We start from the raw sequence: 24,911 nt of genomic DNA, 5'->3' as shown, positions 1-24,911 counted from the left end.
ATGTCTGCCATTGTGAGGAGTACATTTCCAACATTTCTCAGTTTGGGAAAAGATTATAGAAGAGTTAGTGAAAAGCATGCAGGTTAGTAGGTTTGAACAGACTCAAAGGGGCATTCCAACCCTGAAACTATTGCTTACTCCTACCTTCAGCCCCGGTATGTAGATCTGTGAAAACGTGGCAACACAAGTGAATTGCTAGTATTCAAACCATGCTATAGTGTGAACCCTGTGGTACAAAAGGGGGTGGTGATGGACAGAGCATCTGAACCAATTAAACACTCACACCCAGTCAACAGATCTGGGTTTAATCCATCACCGTTCGGTAGCCCACTCTGCCACCCCAGTTCAGACATGGCCATATTCAAATCAGCCTGACCCTGTGCCTCATGGGAACAGTCCAGCCCGAACTGCCAAGCCATGCCTTCCCTGGACTGGAAACAAGCTTCCGAGGACCGGTTTCTGGCATTTCAGCCGTCTTCAGCCCGGCTTGCTTGAATCCAGTGGCAAAGTGAGCAAGGGACTCACGTCTGAGCATACCCTGCCAACATATGGCGAACAAAGTGGTACAAAAGGGGGTGGTGATGGACAGAGCATCTGAACCAATCAAACACTAACACCCAGTCAACAGATCTGGGTTTAATCCATCACCGTTCTTTAGCCCACTCTGCCACCCCAGTTCAGACATGGCCATATGCAAATCAGTCTGACCCTGTGCCTCATGGGAACAGTCCAGCCCGAACTGCCTAGCCATGCCTTCCTTGGACCGGAAACAAGTTTCCGAGGACCGGTTTCTGGCATTTCAGCCGTCTTCAGCCCGGCTTGCTTGAATCCAGTGGCAAAGTGAGCAAGGGACTCACGTCTGAGCATACCCTGCCAACATATGGCGAACAAAGTGGTACAAAAGGGGGTGGTGATAGACGGAGCATCTGAACCAATCAAACACTCGCTCCCAGTCAACAGATCTGGGTTTAATCCATCACCGTTCTTTAGCCCACTCTGCCACCCCAGTTCAGACATGGCCATATGCAAATCAGTCTGACCCTGTGCCTCATGGGAACAATCCAGCCCGAACTGCCATGCCATGCCTTCCCTGGACCGGAAACAAGCTTCCGAAGACCGGTTTCTGGCATTTCAGCCGTCTTCACCCCTGCTTGCTTGAATCCAGTGGCAAAGTCCTAGGATGCTTGATTCCGGTCCAGGAAAGACATGGCTTGGCAGTGCGGGCTGGACTGTTCCCATGAGGCACAGGGTCAAGGCTGATTTGCATATGGCCATGTCTGAACTGGGGTGGTGTGGAGTGCAAAACAACAATGGATTTAGGCCCAGATCTCTGTACTGGGGTGAATGTATGACATTGTTCTGCATTCTGTCCATCAACTGTTGGTTTTGCATTGGTCACCTCGAGTGGGATGGGTATGCTCAGACGTGAGTCCCTTGCTTTCCACACCACTGGAGTCAAGCTATCCTGGCTGAAGACAGCTGATGGCAAGAAACCAGTCCTAGGATGCTTGATTCCGGTCCAGGAAAGACATGGCTTGGCAGTCGGGCTGGACTGTTCCCATGAGGCACAGGGTCAAGGCTGATTTGCATATGGCCATGTCTGAACTGGGGTGGTGTGGAGTGCACAAAAACGATGGATTTAGGCCCAGATCTCTCTACTGGGGTGAATGTATGACATTTTTCTGCATTCTGTCCATCAACTGTTGGTTTTGCATTTGTCACCCCGAGTGGGATGGGTATGCTCAGACGCGAGTCCCGTGCTTTCCACACCACTGGAGTCAAGCTATCCTGGCTGAAGACGGCTGATAGCCAGAAACCGGTCCTAGGATGCTTGATTCCGGTCCAGAAAAGACATGGCTTGGCAGTTCGGTCTGGACTGTTCCCATGAGGGACAGGGTCAAGGCTGATTTGCAAATGGCCATGTCTGAACTGGGGTGGTGTGGAGTGCAAAAAAACGATGGATTTAGGCCCAGATCTCTGTACTGGGGTGAATGTATGACATTGTTCTGTCCATCAATTGTTGGTTTTGCATTTGTCACCCCGAGTGGGATGGGTATGCTCAGACGTGAGGACCCATGCTTTCCACACCACTGGAGTCAAGCTATCCTGGCTGAAGACGGCTGATAGCCAGAAACCGGTCCTAGGATGCTTGATTACGGTCCAGGAAAGACATAGCTTGCCAGTTCGGACTGGACTGTTCCCATGATGCACAGGGTCAAGGCTGATTTGCATATGGCCATGTCTGAACTGGGGTGGTGTGGAGTCCAAAAAACGATGGATTTAGGCCCAGATCTCTGTACTGGGATGAATGTATGACATTGTTCTGCATTCTGTCCATCAACTGTTGGTTTTGCATTTCTCACCCCGAGTGGGATGGGTATGCTCAGACGCGAGTCCCATGCTTTCCACACCACTGGAGTCAAGCTATACTGGCTGAAGACGGCTGATAGCCAGAAACCGGTCCTAGGATGCTTGATTCCGGTCCAGAAAAGACATGGCTTGGCAGTTCGGTCTGGACTGTTCCCATGAGGGACAGGGTCAAAGCTGATTTGCATATGGCCATGTCTGAACTGGGGTGGTGTGGAGTGCACAAAAAAGATGGATTTAGCCCAGATCTCTGTACTGGGGTGAATGTATGACATTGTTTTGTCCATCAATTGTTGGTTTTGCATTTGTCACCCCGAGTGCGATGGGTATGCTCAGACGTGAGTATCATGCTTTCCACACCACTGGACTCAAGCTATCCTGGCTGAAGACGGCTGATAGCCAGAAACCGGTCCTAGGATGCTTGATTCTGGTCCAGGAAGGACATGGCTTGGCAGTTCGGGCTGGACTATTCCCATGAGGCACAGGGTCAAGGCTGATTTGCATATGGCCATGTCTGAACTGGGGTGGTGTGGAGTCCAAAAAAACAATGGATTTAGGCCCAGATCTCTGTACTGGGGTGAATGTATGACATTGTTCTGCATTCTGTCCATCAACTGTTGATTTTGCATTTGTCACCCCGAGTGGGATGGGTATGCTCAGACGTGAGTCCCATGCTTTCCACACCACTGGAGTCAAGCTATCCTGGCTGAAGACAGCTGATAGCCAGAAACCGGTCCTAGGATGCTTGATTCCGGTCCAGGAAAGACATGGCTTGGCAGTTCGGGCTGGACTGTTCCCATGAGGCACAGGGTCAAGGCTGATTTGCATATGGCCATGTCTGAACTGGGGTGGTGTGGAGTGCAAAAAAATGATGGATTTAGGCCCAGATCTCTGTACTGGGGTGAATGTATGACATTGTTCTGCATTCTGTCCATCAACTGTTGGTTTTGCATTTGTCACCCCGAGTGGGATGGGTATGCTCAGACGTGAGTCCCATGCTTTCCACACCATTGGAGTCAAGCTATCCTGGCTGAAGATGGCTGATAGCCAGAAAACGGTCCTAGGATGCTTGATTCCGGACCAGGAAAGACATGGCTAGGCAGTTCGGGCTGGACTGTTCCCATGAGGCACAGGGTCAAGTCTGATTTGCATATGGCCATGTCTGAACTGGGGTGGTGTGGAGTGCAAAAAAACGATAGATTTAGGCCCAGATCTCTGTACTGGGGTGAATGTATGACATTGTTCTGCATTCTGTCCATCAACTGTTGGTTTTGCATTTGTCACCCCGAGTGGGATGGGTATGCTCAGACGTGAGTCCCATGCTTTCCACACCATTGGAGTCAAGCTATCCTGGCTGAAGATGGCTGATAGCCAGAAACCGGTCCTAGGATGCTTGATTCCGGTCCAGAAAAGACATGGCTTGGCAGTTCGGTCTGGACTGTTCCCATGAGGGACAGGGTCAAAGCTGATTTGCATATGGCCATGTCTGAACTGGGGTGGTGTGGAGTGCACAAAAAAGATGGATTTAGGCCCAGATCTCTGTACTGTGGTGAATGTATGACATTGTTTTGTCCATCAATTGTTGGCTTTGCATTTGTCACCCCGAGTGCGATGGGTATGCTCAGACGGGAGTACCATGCTTTCCACACCACTGGAGTCAAGCTATCCTGGCTGAAGACAGCTGATAGCCAGAAACCGGTCCTAGGATGCTTGATTCCAGTCCAGGAAAGACATGGCTTGGCAGTTCGGGCTGGACTGTTCCCATGAGGCACAGGGTCAAGGCTGATTTGCATATAGCCATGTCTGAACTGGGGTGGTGTGGAGTCCAAAAAAACTATGGATTTAGGCCCAGATCTCTGTACTGGGGTGAATGTATGACATTGTTCTGCATTCTGTCCATCAACTGTTGGTTTTGCATTTGTCACCCCGAGTGGGATGGGTATGCTCAGACGTGAGTCCCATGCTTTCCACACCACTGGAGTCAAGCTATCCTGGCTGAAGACGGCTGATAGCCAGAAACCGGTCCTAGGATGCTTGATTCCGGTCCAGGAAAGACATGGCTTGGCAGTTCCGGCTGGACTGTTCCCATGAGGCACAGGGTCAAGGCTGATTTGCATATGGCCATGTCTGAACTGGGGTGGTGTGGAGTGCAAAAAAACGATGGATTTAGGCCCAGATCTCTGTACTGGGGTGAATGTATGGCATTGTTCTGCATTCTGTCCATCAACTGTTGGTTTTGCATTTGTCACCCCGAGTGGGATGGGTATGCTCAGACGTGAGTCCCATGCTTTCCACACCACTGGAATCAATCTATCCTGGCTGAAGACAGCTGATAGCCAGAAACCGGTCCTAGGATGCTTGATTCCGGTCCAGGAAAAACATGGCTATGCAGTTCGGGCTGGACTGTTCCCATGATATTTTACAAAACAAGGGAACCCAAGGTGCAATCTCCAGGGACCTATGGGTAGTACTTTTTAACAGAGACAGTGGTCCCTAAATAAACAAAATGGTTCAATGAATATAGACTAGATAGTTCTATATTAACGTCCAGCCGGACCGTTTTATTTGATTAAATAGTTGATTGTATCAAAATCTTTTAAAATTGTAAGTGGGACACCAGCCGGTGCCCGACTAAACACACTCCACAAGAAAAAACATACAACATAAATTGTACGCAAAACAAAAGGGTAGTCTGATTGGCATAAATTATACACAGACTAATCATAAACTACACATATGCACATCCAAAATCTCAATGCATTAGTGACATTTGTGTATGCTGTCGACGACGTTTCGAACTACAACTTATTTAGAGTTCATCTTCAGGACTATTGATCCTTTGCCTAGTCTGAATGGCTGAGCTAAATCCGCATACCAATAACACATTATTCAATTTGCCAACAAATAACCAACAAAAAACAAGGATAAGAAAAAGGGGAAATAAAAACAGTACATTAGAAATTGGACTGTTCCCATGAGGCACAGGGTCAAGGCTGATTTGCATATGGCCATGTCTGAACTGGGGTGGTGTGGAGTGCAAAGAAATGATGGATTTAGGCCCAGATCTCTGTACTGGGGTGAATGTATGACATTGTTCTGCATTCTGTCCATCAACTGTTGGTTTTGCATTTGTCACCCCGAGTGGGATGGGTATGCTCAGACATGAGTCCCATGCTTTCCACACCACTGGAGTCAAGCTATCCTGGCTGAAGATGGCTTATAGCCAGAAACCGGTCCTAGGATGCTTGATTCCGGACCAGGAAAGACATGGCTTGGCAGTTCGGGCTGGACTGTTCCCATGAGGCACAGGGTTAAGGCTGATTTACATATGGCCATGTCTGAACTGGGGTGGTGTGGAGTGCAAAAAAATGATGGATTTAGGCCCAGATCTCTGTACTGGGGTGAATGTATGACATTGTTCTGCATTCTGTCCATCAACTGTTGGTTTTGCATTTGTCACCCCGAGTGGGATGGGTATGCTCAGATGTGAGACCCATGCTTGTCACACCACTGGAGTCAAGCTATCCTGGCTGAAGACGGCTGATAGCCAAAAACCGGTCTTGGGATGCTTGATTCCGGTCCAGGAAAGACATGGCTTGGAAGTTCGGGCTGGACTGTTCCCATGAGGCACAGGGTCAAGGCTGATTTGCATATGGCCATGTCTGAACTGGGGTGGTGTGGAGTGCAAAAAAACGATGGATTTAGGCCCAGATCTCGGTACTGGGGTGAATGTATGACATTGTTCTGCATTCTGTCCATCAACTGTTGGTTTTGCATAGTATGAACCCTGGCATAATCAGGCTATATAAGAGCTCTTACATAGTGAGACTGCTGCCATAATGTGTCGCTGCATTAAATGGCACAAAAGGGACAAGTAGATTTATGAAGCAACCTGCCCATGGACAAATAGATATATTATTAAATCCACACCCCTGCTAATTGGAGTCGAGTGGATTAGAGTGAGGTTGACTGGAGATTGCGAGATCAGGGTAGGCTGGGTGGGGTAGATTGGAGTGGGGTAGACTGGGTTAAATTGGGGTAGATTTGAGTGGGATAGGTTGAGGTAGATTGCAGAGAGGCAGATTGAAGTGGGATCGAATAGAGTTGGGTAGATTGGAGTGCGGTTGATTGGGATATATTGAAGTGATGTATACTTTGGTGGATTGAAGTGGGGTAGATTTGAGTTGAGTAGACTGGAGTGGGGTAGATTGGAGTACGTTTGGTTGGGCATATTGGGATGGGGTAGATTGGGGGTGCTTGGGGTAGATTGGAGGGGGTTAGTTTAAGGTAGATTGCAGTGGGGTGGATTGCGTAGACTGGAGTACTTGGAGTGGGGGGTAGAGTGGAGTAGGTTAGATTAGAGTAGGATAGATTTGGGTACAGATGAGTTGCGCGGATTGGGGTATTTTTGAGTGGTATAGATTGGGTTAGACTGAAGTGGGGTAGAATGAAGATTATAGTGGGGTAGATTGGAGCGGGTATATGGGACAAACTGGAGTGGGGTAGATTGGGAGGTCTAGAGTGGAGTGGGGTAGATTGTGTGGGGTGGATTGGAGTCAATTGGGTTGGGTAGATTGGGCTTGGGAAGATTGGGGTACATATGAGTGGGGTATGTTGCAATGCTTTAAAATGGGGCATATTGAGGCAAATCGGATGGGATAGATTGGGGAAGATTTGGGTATACTGGGTTGGGGCAGATTGGGTTGGGGTAGATGTGGGTGGGATAGATTGCAGTGGGGTAGAACAGGGTAGATTGGAGCAGATTAGAGTAGCTGGAGTGGAGTAGATTGGAGTCCGATAGATTGTGTTAAGACTACCTCCTAGTGCCAAAGGATTCCACGGAACCAGATGTTGGTTCCCAAATCCCCTCTGCGTATGCCCACACAGTCAACAAAAGATATGCGCCAGCCAAGAACCCACAAAGGGGGGGAAAGGGGAAAAGAGACTGCCTTTGACTTCAGGAATCCTGCCTGCACCTCCCTCATGAATCTTGAGTGGAATGGTGAAATGTTTGTGTAGGTTTGGTTGTACCGCAAGCAACCTGCATACAAATAAATAATTACTTATTACTGTTACGAAACAACTCTATAGATCATTAGAATGTTCACCACTCATTTACCCAGTCGCTCTGTGCACCTGAATTTTTACAGAAGGTTAGCCGTTCTCTGTGAAGAAGGCTGGAGTTAAAATTCTTGTTGTATTGAACCAGTTTTCTTAATATGGAAGGAATAATACTGAGGTCACTGAGTGTATTTTTTTCCAGGAATTCAACATTATGGCATTTCCAAATACAAGGACGAAAGCGGTAGGCTGAAGAGACTTAGAAAACTCTACAGAAACTAACTCTTATTATCCTTTTCGCAGGAAGACGTGAGAGAAGAAGTTCAATCTCAGGAGTCCGCTGTAAAACTGGAAAGAGGCTCTAAAACACTACAAGTCACTAGTCTCTAAATAAGGGAGGATTACCCTCGGCGTGCACACCGCGTGCCAAAAAGAGGTGGAGCCCAAAAACGAAGACAAAATCTCCTCAGGCAAGCACGACTCTGGAACGCCGTTCTCTCGGTCAAAAGTTCAGCTTAAGTGCGCAGTTTGTGGGCATACGCACCGGAGGAAAACAGCAAGCCCGAGACATATGCTGGAAGACTAGAGCACAGACTCTGGCCCACATGGCAGCTTCCATCTTGAGGGGTAGAGAGTTCCGTGCAAGAGAGTCTTTTCAGTAGTCGTTGGAGTAACAGCCTAGAATACAAACGCTGGAACATTCAGCGAGGCTACTGGGAATAATTTAGTCTCCTCTGTCTGGGTGAGTAGTTCAGAATGCTGGCAATCGATTTCCTGACAGACTGGAGCAAAGTGGGGTACCAAGATTTAGCCCCTATTTTATGAAGCTCGATGCCTCTCGCGATCAGGAGTGTTCCCAACCTTCTGGCGTTCAGAAAGGCAGTAAAGACTTGGTTGTTTCAGTAGCTTTAAGCATCTCATTCTCCTCGCTCTCTGATATTTAGAGATGGGACGTCCCTTTGCTGGGACAGCCATGCGCTTTACAAATTGCCTAACATAACCTAGAGGTATGCTGGGTGGGGTAGATTAGGTGGGATAGATTGGGGTGGGGTCAATTGAAGTGAGGAAGGCTGAGGTAGATTGTAGTGGGGCAAGGAGATTAAAATGGAGTGGATTAGATTAGAGTGGGGTAGATTGGGGTAAATTGGAGTACGGTAATGGGGTAGATTGAAGCGAGCAGTCGATTGGGTGGGTAAGATTGGATGGAGTAGATTGGGATATGTTGGGTGGGGTAGATAGGATTAGGCTGGGTGGGACAGACTGTGTGGGGTAGACTAGGGTAGACTGGAGTGGGGTAAATATGAGAGGTGTGCACTGAAATGGGGAACATTGGAGTGAGGTAGATTGGAGTAGATTGCCCTGGGATAGATTGGACTTGGGTACGTGAGGTACATTGGAGTGGAGTAGATTGGAGTGAGGCATATTGGGGTAAATTTAAGTAGGGTACATTTTTTTGGAGTACAGTGGAGTAGGGTAGTTGGGGTTGATTTGAGTGGGATAGGTGGGATACACTGGAGTGGGTTAGATTGGGTGGGGTAGATTGGAGTGGTGTACATGGTGACAGGTGTGGGGCAGATTGGGCTGGGGTAGATTGGGGTGGGTGGATTGGAGCCAGGTAGTTTAGGGTAGATTGGGAGCGGGAGACTGGCGTGAGATAGATTGGGGTAGAGTAGATTGGGTCAGGCAGATCAGGGTGGGTTGGATTGGGGGTAGACCGACTGTGGTAGATTGGAGTGGGGTAGGTTGAGGTTGGCAGATTGAGGTGCACTGGGGTATGGTAGATTGGGTCAATTTGGAGTTGGGAAGATTTGAGTGGGGTAGATTGGATCGGGTAGCTTGGAGTGGAGAATAATGGAGTGGGATAGATTGGAGTGGGGTAATGGGGTAGATTGAAGAGAGCAGTCGATTGGGTGGGTAAAATTGGATGGAGTAGATCGTTAGGAGTGGGGTAGATTGGGGTGGGTGGATTGGAGCCAGGTAGTTTAGGGTAGATTGGGTGCGGGAGACTAGCGTGAGATAGATTGGGGTAGAGTAGATTGGGTCAGGCAGATCAGGGTGGGTTAGATTGGGGGTAGACCGACTGTGGTAGATTGGAGTGGGGTAGGTTGAGGTTTGGCAGATTGAAGTGCACTGGGCTATGGTAGATTGGGGTGGTGTAGATTGGAGCAATTTGGAGTTGGGAAGATTTGAGTGGGGTAGATTGAATCGGGTAGCTTGGAGTGGAGAATAATGGAGTGGGATAGATTGGAGTGAGACAATTGTGAGTACATTGGAGTGGGGTCGATTAGAGTGGGGTAGAGTGTAGTGGGGTAGATGGGAGACTGAAGTGGGGTAGATTGGGTGGGGTAGATTGAAGTGGGGTAGATTGGGCGGGGTAGGTTGGGGTGTATTGGAGTGAGGTATATTGGGGTAAATTAAAGTGGGATAGCTTTGGGTTGTGCAAATTGGTATGTTGTAGATTAGGATGGATGGGAGCAGGGTAGATTGATGTAGATTGGCGTGAGTAAGATGGGGTGGACTGGATTAAACTGGGTGGGGTAGATTGAAGTGGGGTAGATTGGGGTAGACTGGGGTAGATTTGAATATGGTAGACTGAGGTAGACTTGAGTAGCATGGATTGGAGTGGGGTAGATTGGGGTAGGCTGGGTGAAGTCGATTGGGATTGAGTTTCTACCACTTCTCTCACTGGACACCAGGAAAACCGTGGTCCAGGCACTTGTTACTTCCAGACTGGACTATGCCAATATTTAGTACTTAAGCCTTCCAGAACATCTCCTCCAGCGCCTTCAGGTGGTTCAAAATGCTGCGGCCAGACTGGTTCTGATGCTCAAACTCAGGACTCACATGTCCCTGCCCCTGAAGTCATTGCGCAGGCTCCCCATGAGTAAAAGGATAAAATTCAAGGCCCTGGTACTGTTCTTCACAGCCCGAAGACCGGTTTCTGGCATTTCAGCCGTCTTCACCCCTGCTTGCTTGAATCCAGTGGCAAAGTCCTAGGATGCTTGATTCCGGTCCAGGAAAGACATGGCTTGGCAGTGCGGGCTGGACTGTTCCCATGAGGCACAGGGTCAAGGCTGATTTGCATATGGCCATGTCTGAACTGGGGTGGTGTGGAGTGCAAAACAACAATGGATTTAGGCCCAGATCTCTGTACTGGGGTGAATGTATGACATTGTTCTGCATTCTGTCCATCAACTGTTGGTTTTGCATTGGTCACCTCGAGTGGGATGGGTATGCTCAGACGTGAGTCCCTTGCTTTCCACACCACTGGAGTCAAGCTATCCTGGCTGAAGACAGCTGATGGCAAGAAACCAGTCCTAGGATGCTTGATTCCGGTCCAGGAAAGACATGGCTTGGCAGTTCGGGCTGGACTGTTCCCATGAGGCACAGGGTCAAGGCTGATTTGCATATGGCCATGTCTGAACTGGGGTGGTGTGGAGTGCACAAAAACGATGGATTTAGGCCCAGATCTCTCTACTGGGGTGAATGTATGACATTTTTCTGCATTCTGTCCATCAACTGTTGGTTTTGCATTTGTCACCCCGAGTGGGATGGGTATGCTCAGACGCGAGTCCCGTGCTTTCCACACCACTGGAGTCAAGCTATCCTGGCTGAAGACGGCTGATAGCCAGAAACCGGTCCTAGGATGCTTGATTCCGGTCCAGAAAAGACATGGCTTGGCAGTTCGGTCTGGACTGTTCCCATGAGGGACAGGGTCAAGGCTGATTTGCAAATGGCCATGTCTGAACTGGGGTGGTGTGGAGTGCAAAAAAACGATGAATTTAGGCCCAGATCTCTGTACTGGGGTGAATGTATGACATTGTTCTGTCCATCAATTGTTGGTTTTGCATTTGTCACCCCGAGTGGGATGGGTATGCTCAGATGTGAGGACCCATGCTTTCCACACCACTGGAGTCAAGCTATCCTGGCTGAAGACGGCTGATAGCCAGAAACCGGTCCTAGGATGCTTGATTACGGTCCAGGAAAGACATAGCTTGCCAGTTCGGACTGGACTGTTCCCATGATGCACAGGGTCAAGGCTGATTTGCATATGGCCATGTCTGAACTGGGGTGGTGTGGAGTCCAAAAAACGATGGATCTCTGTACTGGGATGAATGTATGACATTGTTCTGCATTCTGTCCATCAACTGTTGGTTTTGCATTTCTCACCCCGAGTGGGATGGGTATGCTCAGACGCGAGTCCCATGCTTTCCACACCACTGGAGTCAAGCTATACTGGCTGAAGACGGCTGATAGCCAAAAACCGGTCCTAGGATGCTTGATTCCGGTCCAGAAAAGACATGGCTTGGCAGTTCGGTCTGGACTGTTCCCATGAGGGACAGGGTCAAAGCTGATTTGCATATGGCCATGTCTGAACTGGGGTGGTGTGGAGTGCACAAAAAAGATGGATTTAGGCCCAGATCTCTGTACTGGGGTGAATGTATGACATTGTTTTGTCCATCAATTGTTGGTTTTGCATTTGTCACCCCGAGTGCGATGGGTATGCTCAGACGTGAGTATCATGCTTTCCACACCACTGGACTCAAGCTATCCTGGCTGAAGACGGCTGATAGCCAGAAACCGGTCCTAGGATGCTTGATTCTGGTCCAGGAAGGACATGGCTTGGCAGTTCGGGCTGGACTATTCCCATGAGGCACAGGGTCAAGGCTGATTTGCATATGGCCATGTCTGAACTGGGATGGTGTGGAGTCCAAAAAAACAATGGATTTAGGCCCAGATCTCTGTACTGGGGTGAATGTATGACATTGTTCTGCATTCTGTCCATCAACTGTTGATTTTGCATTTGTCACCCCGAGTGGGATGGGTATGCTCAGACGTGAGTCCCATGCTTTCCACACCACTGGAGTCAAGCTATCCTGGCTGAAGACGGCTGATAGCCAGAAACCGGTCCTAGGATGCTTGATTCCGGTCCAGGAAAGACATGGCTTGGTAGTTCGGGCTGGACTGTTCCCATGAGGCACAGGGTCAAGGCTGATTTGCATATGGCCATGTCTGAACTGGGGTGGTGTGGAGTGCAAAAAAATGATGGATTTAGGCCCAGATCTCTGTACTGGGGTGAATGTATGACATTGTTCTGCATTCTGTCCATCAACTGTTGGTTTTGCATTTGTCACCCCGAGTGGGATGGGTATGCTCAGACGTGAGTCCCATGCTTTCCACACCATTGGAGTCAAGCTATCCTGGCTGAAGATGGCTGATAGCCAGAAACCGGTCCTAGGATGCTTGATTCCGGTCCAGAAAAGACATGGCTTGGCAGTTCGGTCTGGACTGTTCCCATGAGGGACAGGGTCAAAGCTGATTTGCATATGGCCATGTCTGAACTGGGGTGGTGTGGAGTGCACAAAAAAGATGGATTTAGGCCCAGATCTCTGTACTGTGGTGAATGTATGACATTGTTTTGTCCATCAATTGTTGGCTTTGCATTTGTCACCCCGAGTGCGATGGGTATGCTCAGACGTGAGTACCATGCTTTCCACACCACTGGAGTCAAGCTATCCTGGCTGAAGACAGCTGATAGCCAGAAACCGGTCCTAGGATGCTTGATTCCAGTCCAGGAAAGACATGGCTTGGCAGTTCGGGCTGGACTGTTCCCATGAGGCACAGGGTCAAGGCTGATTTGCATATAGCCATGTCTGAACTGGGGTGGTGTGGAGTCCAAAAAAACAATGGATTTAGGCCCAGATCTCTGTACTGGGGTGAATGTATGACATTGTTCTGCATTCTGTCCATCAACTGTTGGTTTTGCATTTGTCACCCCGAGTGGGATGGGTATGCTCAGTCGTGAGTCCCATGCTTTCCACACCACTGGAGTCAAGCTATCCTGGCTGAAGACGGCTGATAGCCAGAAACCGGTCCTAGGATGCTTGATTCCGGTCCAGGAAAGACATGGCTTGGCAGTTCCGGCTGGACTGTTCCCATGAGGCACAGGGTCAAAGCTGATTTGCATATGGCCATGTCTGAACTGAGGGGGTGTGGAGTGCAAAAAAACGAAAGATTTAGGCCCAGATCTCTGTACTGGGGTGAATGTATGACATTGTTCTGCATTCTGTCCATCAACTGTTGGTTTTGCATTTGTCACCCCGAGTGGGATGGGTATGCTCAGACGTGAGTCCCATGCTTTCCACACCACTGGAGTCAAGCTATCCTGGCTGAAGACGGCTGATAGCCAGAAACAGGTCCTAGGGTGCTTCATTCCGGTCCAGGAAAGACATGGCTTAGCAGTTCGGGCTGGACTGTTCCCATGAGGCACAGGGTCAAGGCTGATTTGCATATGGCCATGTCTGAATGGGGTAGTGTGGAGTGCAAAAAACGATGGATTTAGGCCCAGATTTCTGTACTGGGGTGAATGTATGACATTGTTCTGCATTCTGTCCATCAACTGTTGGTTTTGCATTTGTCACCCCGAGTGGGATGGGTATGCTCAGACGTGAGTCCCATGCTTTCCACACCACTGGAATCAATCTATCCTGGCTGAAGACGGCTGATAGCCAGAAACCGGTCCTAGGATGCTTGATTCCGGTCCAGGAAAGACATGGCTATGCAGTTCGGGCTGGACTGTTCCCATGATATTTTACAAAACAAGGGAACCCAAGGTGCAATCTCCAGGGACCTATGGGTAGTACTTTTTAACAGAGACAGTGGTCCCTAAATAAACAAAATGGTTCAATGAATATAGACTAGATAGTTCTATATTACCGTCCAGCCGGACCGTTTTATTTGATTAAATAGTTGATTGTATCAAAATCTTTTAAAATTGTAAGTGGGACACCAGCCGGTGCCCGACTAAACACACTCCACAAGAAAAAACATACAACATAAATTGTACGCAAAACAAAAGGGTAGTCTGATTGGCATAAATTATACACAGACTAATCATAAACTACACATATGCACATCCAAAATCTCAATGCATTAGTGAGATTTGTGTATGCTGTCGACGACGTTTCGAACTACAACTTATTTAGAGTTCATCTTCAGGACTATTGATCCTTTGCCTAGTCTGAATGGCTGAGCTAAATCCGCATACCAATAACACATTATTCAATTTGCCAACAAATAACCAACAAAAAACAAGGATAAGAAAAAGGGGAAATAAAAACAGTACATTAGAAATTGGACTGTTCCCATGAGGCACAGGGTCAAGGCTGATTTGCATATGGCCATGTCTGAACTGGGGTGGTGTGGAGTGCAAAGAAATGATGGATTTAGGCCCAGATCTCTGTACTGGGGTGAATGTATGACATTGTTCTGCATTCTGTCCATCAACTGTTGGTTTTGCATTTGTCACCCCGAGTGGGATGGGTATGCTCAGACATGAGTCCCATGCTTTCCACACCACTGGAGTCAAGCTATCCTGGCTGAAGATGGCTTATAGCCAGAAACCGGTCCTAGGATGCTTGATTCCGGACCAGGAAAGACATGGCTTGGCAGTTCGGGCTGGACTGTTCCCATGAGGCACAGGGTCAAGGCTGATTTACATATGGCCATGTCTGAACTGGGGTGGTGTGGAGTGCAAAAAAATGATGGATTTAGGCCCAGATCTCTGTACTGGGGTGAATGTATGACATTGTTCTGCATTCTGTCCATCAACTGTTGGTTTTGCATTTGTCACCCCGAGTGGGATGGGTATGCTCAGATGTGAGACCCATGCTTGTCACACCACTGGAGTCAAGCTATCCTGGCTGAAGACGGCTGATAGCCAAAAACCGGTCCTGGGATGCTTGATTCCGGTCCAGGAAAGACATGGCTTGGAAGTTCGGGCTGGACTGTTCCCATGAGGCACAGGGTCAAGGCTGATTTGCATATGGCCATGTCTGAACTGGGGTGGTGTGGAGTGCAAAAAAACGATGGATTTAGGCCCAGATCTCTGTACTGGGGTGAATGTATGACATTGTTCTGCATTCTGTCCATCAACTGTTGGTTTTGCATAGTATGAACCCTGGCATAATCAGGCTATATAAGAGCTCTTACATAGTGAGACTGCTGCCATAATGTGTCGCTGCATTAAATGGCACAAAAGGGACAAGTAGATTTATGAAGCAACCTGCCCATGGACAAATAGATATATTATTAAATCCACACCCCTGCTAATTGGAGTCGAGTGGATTAGAGTGAGGTTGACTGGAGATTGCGAGATCAGGGTAGGCTGGGTGGGGTAGATTGGAGTGGGGTAGACTGGGTTAAATTGGGGTAGATTTGAGTGGGATAGGTTGAGGTAGATTGCAGAGAGGCAGATTGAAGTGGGATCGAATAGAGTTGGGTAGATTGGAGTGCGGTTGATTGGGATATATTGAAGTGATGTATACTTTGGTGGATTGAAGTGGGGTAGATTTGAGTTGAGTAGACTGGAGTGGGGTAGATTGGAGTACGTTTGGTTGGGCATATTGGGATGGGGTAGATTGGGGGTGCTTGGGGTAGATTGGAGGGGGTTAGTTTAAGGTAGATTGCAGTGGGGTGGATTGCGTAGACTGGAGTACTTGGAGTGGGGGGTAGAGTGGAGTAGGTTAGATTAGAGTAGGATAGATTTGGGTACAGGTGAGTTGCGCGGATTGGGGTATTTTTGAGTGGTATAGATTGGGTTAGACTGAAGTGGGGTAGAATGAAGATTATAGTGGGGTAGATTGGAGCGGGTATATGGGACAAACTGGAGTGGGGTAGATTGGGAGGTCTAGAGTGGAGTGGGGTAGATTGTGTGGGGTGGATTGGAGTCAATTGGGTTGGGTAGATTGGGCTTGGGAAGATTGGGGTACATATGAGTGGGGTATGTTGCAATGCTTTAAAATGGGGCATATTGAGGCAAATCGGATGGGATAGATTGGGGAAGATTTGGGTATACTGGGTTGGGGCAGATTGGGTTGGGGTAGATGTGGGTGGGATAGATTGCAGTGGGGTAGAACAGGGTAGATTGGAGCAGATTAGAGTAGCTGGAGTGGAGTAGATTGGAGTCCGATAGATTGTGTTAAGACTACCTCCTAGTGCCAAAGGATTCCACGGAACCAGATGTTGGTTACCAAATCCCCTCTGCGTATGCCCACACAGTCAACAAAAGATATGCGCCAGCCAAGAACCCACAAAGGGGGGGAAAGGGGAAAAGAGACTGCCTTTGACTTCAGGAGTCCTGCCTGCACCTCCCTCATGAATCTTGAGTGGAATGGTGAAATGTTTGTGTAGGTTTGGTTGTACCGCAAGCAACCTGCATACAAATAAATAATTACTTATTACTGTTACGAAACAACTCTATAGATCATTAGAATGTTCACCACTCATTTACCCAGTCGCTCTGTGCACCTGAATTTTTACAGAAGGTTAGCCGTTCTCTGTGAAGAAGGCTGGAGTTAAAATTCTTGTTGTATTGAACCAGTTTTCTTAATATGGAAGGAATAATACTGAGGTCACTGAGTTTCTTTTGTTCATGAATTCAAGATTATGGGATTTCCAAATACAAGGACGAAAGCGGTAGGCTGAAGAGACTTAGAAAACTCTACAGAAACTAACTCTTATTATCCTTTTCGCAGGAAGACGTGAGAGAAGAAGTTCAATCTCAGGAGTCCGCTGTAAAACTGGAAAGAGGCTCTAAAACACTACAAGTCACTAGTCTCTAAATAAGGGAGGATTACCCTCGGCGTGCACACCGCGTGCCAAAAAGAGGTGGAGCCCAAAAACGAAGACAAAATCTCCTCAGGCAAGCGCGACTCTGGAACGCCGTTCTCTCGGTCAAAAGTTCAGTTTAAGTGCGCAGTTTGTGGGCATACGCGCCGGAGGAAAACAGCAAGCCCGAGAGATATGCTGGAAGACTAGAGCACAGACTCTGGCCCACATGGCAGCTTCCATCTGGAGGGGTAGAGAGTTCCGTGCAAGAGAGTCTTTTCAGTAGTCGTTGGAGTAACAGCCTAGAATACAAACGCTGGAACATTCAGCGAGGCTACTGGGAATAATTTAGTCTCCTCTGTCTGGGTGAGTAGTTCAGAATGCTGGCAATCGATTTCCTGACAGACTGGAGCAAAGTGGGGTACCAAGATTTAGCCCCTATTTTATGGAGCTCGATGCCTCTCGCGATCAGGAGTGTTCCCAACCTTCTGGCGTTCAGAAAGGCAGTAAAGACTTGGTTGTTTCAGTAGCTTTAAGCATCTCATTCTCCTCGCTCTCTGATATTTAGAGATGGGACGTCCCTTTGCTGGGACAGCCATGCGCTTTACAAATTGCCTAACATAACCTAGAGGTATGCTGGGTGGGGTAGATTAGGTGGGATAGATTGGGGTGGGGTCAATTGAAGTGAGGAAGGCTGAGGTAGATTGTAGTGGGGCAAGGAGATTAAAATGGAGTGGATTAGATTAGAGTGGGGTAGATTGGGGTAAATTGGAGTACGGTAATGGGGTAGATTGAAGCGAGCAGTCGATTGGGTGGGTAAGATTGGATGGAGTAGATTGGGATATGTTGGGTGGGGTAGATAGGATTAGGCTGGGTGGGACAGACTGTGTGGGGTAGACTAGGGTAGACTGGAGTGGGGTAAATATGAGAGGTGTGCACTGAAATGGGGAACATTGGAGTGAGGTAGATTGGAGTAGATTGCCCTGGGATAGATTGAACTTGGGTACGTGAGGTACATTGGAGTGGAGTAGATTGGAGTGAGGCATATTGGGGTAAATTTAAGTAGGGTACATTTTTTTGGAGTACAGTGGAGTAGGGTAGTTGGGGTTGATTTGAGTGGGATAGGTGGGATACACTGGAGTGGGTTAGATTGGGTGGGGTAGATTGGAGTGGTGTACATGGTGACAGGTGTGGGGCAGATTGGGCTGGGGTAGATTGGGGTGGGTGGATTGGAGCCAGGTAGTTTAGGGTAGATTGGGAGCGGGAGACTGGCGTGAGATAGATTGGGGTAGAGTAGATTGGGTCAGGCAGATCAGGGTGGGTTGGATTGGGGGTAGACCGACTGTGGTAGATTGGAGTGGGGTAGGTTGAGGTTGGCAGATTGAGGTGCACTGGGGTATGGTAGATTGGGTCAATTTGGAGTTGGGAAGATTTGAGTGGGGTAGATTGGATCGGGTAGCTTGGAGTGGAGAATAATGGAGTGGGATAGATTGGAGTGGGGTAATGGGGTAGATTGAAGAGAGCAGTCGATTGGGTGGGTAAGATTGGATGGAGTAGATCGTTAGGAGTGGGGTAGATTGGGGTGGGTGGATTGGAGCCAGGTAGTTTAGGGTAGATTGGGTGCGGGAGACTAGCGTGAGATAGATTGGGGTAGAGTAGATTGGGTCAGGCAGATCAGGGTGGGTTGGATTGGGGGTAGACCGACTGTGGTAGATTGGAGTGGGGTAGGTTGAGGTTTGGCAGATTGAAGTGCACTGGGCTATGGTAGATTGGGGTGGTGTAGATTGGAGCAATTTGGAGTTGGGAAGATTTGAGTGGGGTAGATTGAATCGGGTAGCTTGGAGTGGAGAATAATGGAGTGGGATAGATTGGAGTGAGACAATTGTGAGTACATTGGAGTGGGGTCGATTAGAGTGGGGTAGAGTGTAGTGGGGTAGATGGGAGACTGAAGTGGGGTAGATTGGGTGGGGTAGATTGAAGTGGGGTAGATTGGGCGGGGTAGATTGGGGTGTATTGGAGTGAGGTATATTGGGGTAAATTAAAGTGGGATAGCTTTGGGTTGTGTAAATTGGTATGTTGTAGATTAGGATGGATGGGAGCAGGGTAGATTGATGTAGATTGGCGTGAGTAAGATGGGGTGGACTGGATTAAACTGGGTGGGGTAGATTGAAGTGGGGTAGATTGGGGTAGACTGGGGTAGATTTGAATATGGTAGACTGAGGTAGACTTGAGTAGCATGGATTGGAGTGGGGTAGATTGGGGTAGGCTGGGTGAAGTCGATTGGGATTGGGTTTCTACCACTTCTCTCACTGGACACCAGGAAAACCGTGGTCCAGGCACTTGTTACTTCCAGACTGGACTATGCCAATATTTAGTACTTAAGCCTTCCAGAACATCTCCTCCAGCGCCTTCAGGTGGTTCAAAATGCTGCGGCCAGACTGGTTCTGATGCTCAAACTCAGGACTCACATGTCCCTGCCCCTGAAGTCATTGCGCAGGCTCCCCATGAGTAAAAGGATAAAATTCAAGGCCCTGGTACTGTTCTTCACAGCCCTTCAAGGAGGTGTGTGCTGGATATCTCAGGAAAAGAATTAGCCACTACTTGCCAACCAGAACTCGGCGGTCATCCTCCCTGGGCCCGTCCTGCGTCCCCAGAATATGCCTAGCCCAGCCAGGAGGAAGAAGAGCCTTCAGACTCCTGGGAGCTCAAGCTTGGAACCGACTGCCGGCTACTCTCAGATCTACGATTGACCTGGTGGTTTTGAAGATACTTCTGAAAACTTGGTTTTTCCATGGTTCGGGGTGGCTGTTTGGTCTGTTAGACAGAGATTAGCAGCGTCGGGACACTCTTGCTGAGTAGCCGTGTGCACTACAAATGTGCATCATTCATTCATTCCTTAATATAGAAAATTAAGGGTTGACTTACCTTTCAACAAAAATCCACTCTCGTTCAACAATTGTCATCCGGTGCTGCCCCAATATAGGTCAGGACTCGGTTCAGTTTCAATGTCTATTTCTGAAAAACACATTATTTCAGATTCAGATTCAGAATACACATTATTCGGTATAAAATCAATTAACCATAAAAGCACATAAATGACAGCTTAAAATGTAACAAAATAAAATTTTAATAAATACAAAATATTTAAAAAACACCATTGTTTTCCTAGTTTTGACCATTCATTTCAGAAATTTCGCATTTTGTCTGTGATCTATCTGCCAACGGGAGAGGAGGTGGCCTAACGGCTAGGGCGCCCGGCCTCGGACCTGGGAATCTGGGTTCGAGTCTCGGTAACGATGCCAAAACCTCCTGTGATTCTGGGCAAATCACTTAATCTCCCCGTGCCTAAAATGAAAGTGTGTCCTCAGGTAACGTAACTGGAAAATATGTAAAGCGCTCTGATACCTAATTCGGTTTGGGTCTAGTTCGCGCTATATAAAACTCTGCAAAAAAAACAACAACAAAAAAACAGTTGTAGTTTAATAAAAGCAGGTCGACGTTGTCTGAGGTCAAACTGTCTTAAAATAGGAAGGATCCACCTTTTCCTTATTACACTGTAATACTTGCAAAACAATACAGCATGAATAGTCGACCGAGAGGAAATATGGTCGCAGGGGCATGCACAAAGGTGACGTGACCAGTCATTTGTACTAGGAAAGGTAACCCATATGTTCACAAGGTCAAGGCATAGGTATAAAAGCAACGTCCTATCATAATATCCATCTATATCTTTTAAATAAGCTTGTAGCCCAGACATGCTCAGCAATAACTGGTGGGATCTTACTGTAGGTTTACCAATGTTAGCTGTAAGCGTACTATCTGCCAGATATTCCATGCAGATGGATCTCAACTCTTTCCTAGAAACTGTTGACAGAGACTCTGGCTTATTAAAAAACTCAGGGCGCCCAATATTTGTTAGAAAAACGTTTACATATGTAATCCATGGAATACGAGCAACACCATGAAGAGAGCAACAGTCATTTATCACGTCCCTGTTTAGGCCTGAGGAGGTGCAGGTTCAGATTTTGTGCCATAGCAGAATAGGTTCCATTTTCACAAGGTCAGTCAAATAAGGCAAGCCCAGTTCACTGTGACAAATATACGTTGCTGTACATTTGGGTGCTGCTAACAAATATCTCAGGAACCTGTTTTCCTCCAGTTGCAGTGGCACAATACTTTCATAAGCCCAGAGACCAGCCCCATATATATAGCAATGGGCATACATTTTGTTTTGTAAATTGCAATCAGTTCTTGGATCGGGCGCCCTCCCAATTTTTTAGCAAAGTTTAATAAGGCACCTATGGCTTTACAAAATAGGAGCCGTCTAGTATCGATAGCTTTAGGCCAATGTGCCCTACGCTCAAAAACGATCCCTAGATAAGAGAATTGATCAGTACAATCAAGTTTACAATTGTCAATAAAAACATCTCTACTCTTAACACTAGGTTTACAAAATCGCATGGTATATGTTTTTTTAATATTTACAGAGATTAAAATTCGTCATATAGGAGACAAAGCTCAATACGAGTTTTTGTAGGCCAAGGGGGGTGCGGGACATAAGCACTGCATCATCAGCATACAATAAAGCCCCAATGAACCTAGTCCCTACAAGTGGCAAATCCACACATTCCTTAACTAGGGTTTCCACTAGGCTATTGATATACAATGTAAATAGAAGGGGGGCTAACAACGCAACCCTGACGCACCCCCTTCCTAACCGGGAAGGCCGTGCTAAACTCGCCATTTATTCCACATCGCGCATGTGCCTGCGCTCCCCTGTAAGATTCTTTCTGGAAGGAAAATATTGTAGGTTCTATCCCCAGACGTTCTAGTATCCCCCATAGCTTGTCATGATCAACACAATCGAACGCCGAACTTAAGTCTACAAAACACAGAAATAAATTCCCACGTTTGGCCTGTAGGTATTTACCCACCAAAAGACTTAAATTTAGACTCTGTTCTACAGTGCCCAGCCCTTTACGGAAACCGGACTGGCATTCGGAGATGATGTCCTTTTCTTCGACCCAGAGTTGAAGCCTCTCTAATATAACTTGCCCTGCTATCTTAGTTATTGAGTCCATAAGAGAGATAGGCCTATAGCAGGCAGGGTCATTTCGATCTCCTTTTTTAAAGATGGGCACTACAGTTGATACTGTCCAGGTGGGAGTAAAGCCTAAGTAACCGCAAGCCCTTAAAACCATTGCTATCACCGCACCTCAAAGTTCTGGACACGACTTGTACAAGTCAATGGGGATGCAGTCTGAAAACTTGGTTATTCCATGGTTAGGGGTGGCCTTTGCTCTGTTAGATGGAGATTAGCAGCGTCGGGACACTCTTGCTGAGTAGCCGTGTGCACTACAAATGTGCATCATTCATTTATTCATTAATATAGAAAATTAAGGCTTGACTTACCTTTCAATAAAAATCCACTCTCATTGCCGCTTTCAACATTTGTCATCCGGTGCTGCCCCCAAAATAGGTCAGGACTCTGTTCAGTTTCAATGTTTATTTCTGAAAAACACATTATTTAAAAAAAGCAGAGATGTAAAAAAATGAGCTATACCGATTATATCATTAAATATAAAACCAAAAAAATAACTAAGATAGAAAGGATTAAATACATAAAGTCCACCTACAATATATACATTCCTTATCGAAGATGGCCTCGTCAAAGGAAAGAAGACTCATCTAAGGTCAAGGGTCAATATCGGACTATTATGCTATCTCCCCACAGACACGTTTTACTCATATTCTATTTGCTTTCCATGAGAGATATGGTCCACAAAATTTCATTTTAATATTTTCTGTCCTTCTGCAAACCCGAAGTCTTTTCTTCCTGGTGTCTATGCCATACTCATTAACATTGGTCTAAATCAATGATGTATCTTGCACATGAAAGTAAATGCATTTTATCTTAAATCACATGAACATTTCAATACATTTTTTAGCTTCTCCGCCCCAACCAGTTGTAAAGTTTGCTAGAAGGCTAGGTGTATCCTGGCTATACATACTAGGAATATCAGAGGATACTTCCCATATTAGAAGTAGCAGCTATGATCTAAATATGGCTCACTGCTCGGTACAGACTAAAAGCTTAAATATGAGAGAGCAGGTATATATTAGAAGGTGGTATTCAGATCATCGATTAAATGTTGCCAATACCTAGAATTTAAAACAGCAACAGAATGACAATGAAGGTTTAAAGAGTCAGATAACATCTAATTCATAAATTGAATCAATGTTGGACCCTGGGATACAAGAGGAGTTACTGCAATCAACCAGATCCCTTCAGGCTCCTTGTCAATCAATCAATCGATCAATATTGATTGATCAGGCTCCTGGTAAAACGTGCACCAAAGTTGGTCCGCAGTCTGAACTCGGAACCAGTAGAGACAGGCCTGGAGATCTTTTCATATATGACAGTGGCGACGAGGATGGGGCCTCACCGCCTCCTGCTGGGGGAGCGACACTGGATCCCTCCGGGGATCACACCGGGGCTGAGGGTCACTGCAGGGATCCACTGGGAGCCTCACGACCTCAGGAGGCAAAGCCACGTCACGCTGCTTGAGAAACGTACTGCGCCTGCGCAGAGGCGAAAGACTACTCTCTACAGAGGGAGCCAAGATGGCGCTGCATTAAAACATACTGCTCATGCGTGAGTGCGAGACACCGCGAACTGAGGGGTGGAGACAAGACAGCGCGGCTTCCGAGATGTACTGCGCATGCTCAGAGGATAAGATACTAATCACTGGAGAGCACCGTGAACACAACGCTGTCTAATCAAAATACTGCGCATGCTCACAAGGTGACACCAGTCACCAAGACCAGACATTACCTGGGCTGCCTAAGAAAGGCAGCGCGCATGCGCAGTATGTGAGACTTTAATCCCCGGGCTGCTGCTACAACTTATTATTAACACATGCCAGGGCCTGCTCACAAGAGCAACAACAACCTCAAAACAAAACTGGATGCAGAGAAAAGAGTTATTTCTATTTTTATAGCAGCTTAACTGTGTTTTCAAAGGAAGGAGCTGAGAGAACATGGGGCAGAGCAAAGCGAGCAAAAATAATATAATATATAATATAATATACTTCCCATAAGTGTAAGTCTCGCGAGGACTCATTGATCTGATCCTTTCAAAGGCACCAGGGTAGTCATAGCTGCCAAGGTTCCAAATTGCCATGTGTGACATTTTCATAATATCTGTGTAATTATGAGTGACATTTCAACGACTATGAGTGACACTTACTCGCGAGCAAAGTCAAGCAAGCATTGAAAACGAAGGAAACTTAAATATCAGAACTTACACCCATTTGAGCCTTGGCTTAGCGACCTGGCCCCCTGGCTATTCCCTCCTAATTAATGATGCTGCTTAGCATCACTCCAGGGCGTCTCCCCCGCATGGGCCAGGGGCCAGCCTGGCCCCAACACAGGATGTTTGAAGCCCTAACAACACAGTGGTGCGTGTGTGTCTAGTGTTACTGGGCGGGGCGGCAGAAAAACAAAACAGACTGCCATCCCATGTTATGCCCACCCCGTCGTCCCCCCACCCACCTGCAAAATTAACCTGAAGAGGACCACCCCAGGACTCGGGGCCTCTCTCTGTGGCGCGACCGGGCCCAAACGCCAGGATGTGAGAGGCCCCAACAACCTCATGAACCGCTTTGTCACGGATGATCCAGCTATGTCTCCTTCACCCATGACCTTGGCTACTGAACTCACTGACTCAGACTGCAGGTCAGCGGAACCCCTATTCAATCTCTTTAACAACTACCAGTTTCGCTCAACTCACGCACTAAAAGAAGCCTGCTCTCCACTCTGGTGCCTGAAACCCACATTCCAGACTGTCACCATAATCGATTATATTTTGGTCA

At 47.4% G+C, this 24,911-nt stretch overlaps 1 protein-coding gene across 2 annotated transcripts in view; it reads right to left on the bottom strand.

Annotated features, from left to right (window-relative positions):
- The window catches only part of LOC144770970 (uncharacterized), a 79,628-nt gene extending 56,003 nt beyond the window's left edge, over positions 1–23,625 (bottom strand). Inside the window, exons 1-3 of one of the 2 annotated variants that reach the window (XM_078655835.1) lie at positions 23,484–23,625; positions 22,450–22,548; positions 19,963–20,052 (exon numbers count right to left, since the gene is read on the bottom strand). The gene's annotated coding sequence lies outside the window, so the exon portion shown is untranslated. The remainder of the gene's footprint in view (positions 1–19,962; positions 20,053–22,449; positions 22,549–23,483) is intronic. The other variant, XM_078655836.1, reaches the window with a different exon arrangement.
- Positions 23,626–24,911: the final 1,286 nt, after the last annotated feature.

The sequence above is a fragment of the Lissotriton helveticus genome, chromosome 7 (genome assembly GCF_964261635.1).
Source record: "Lissotriton helveticus chromosome 7, aLisHel1.1, whole genome shotgun sequence".
In the NCBI taxonomy this organism is placed as follows: domain Eukaryota; kingdom Metazoa; phylum Chordata; class Amphibia; order Caudata; family Salamandridae; genus Lissotriton; species Lissotriton helveticus.
Note: the sequence above shows the minus strand (reverse complement) of the source record. Positions and strands in the feature narration are given on the sequence as shown.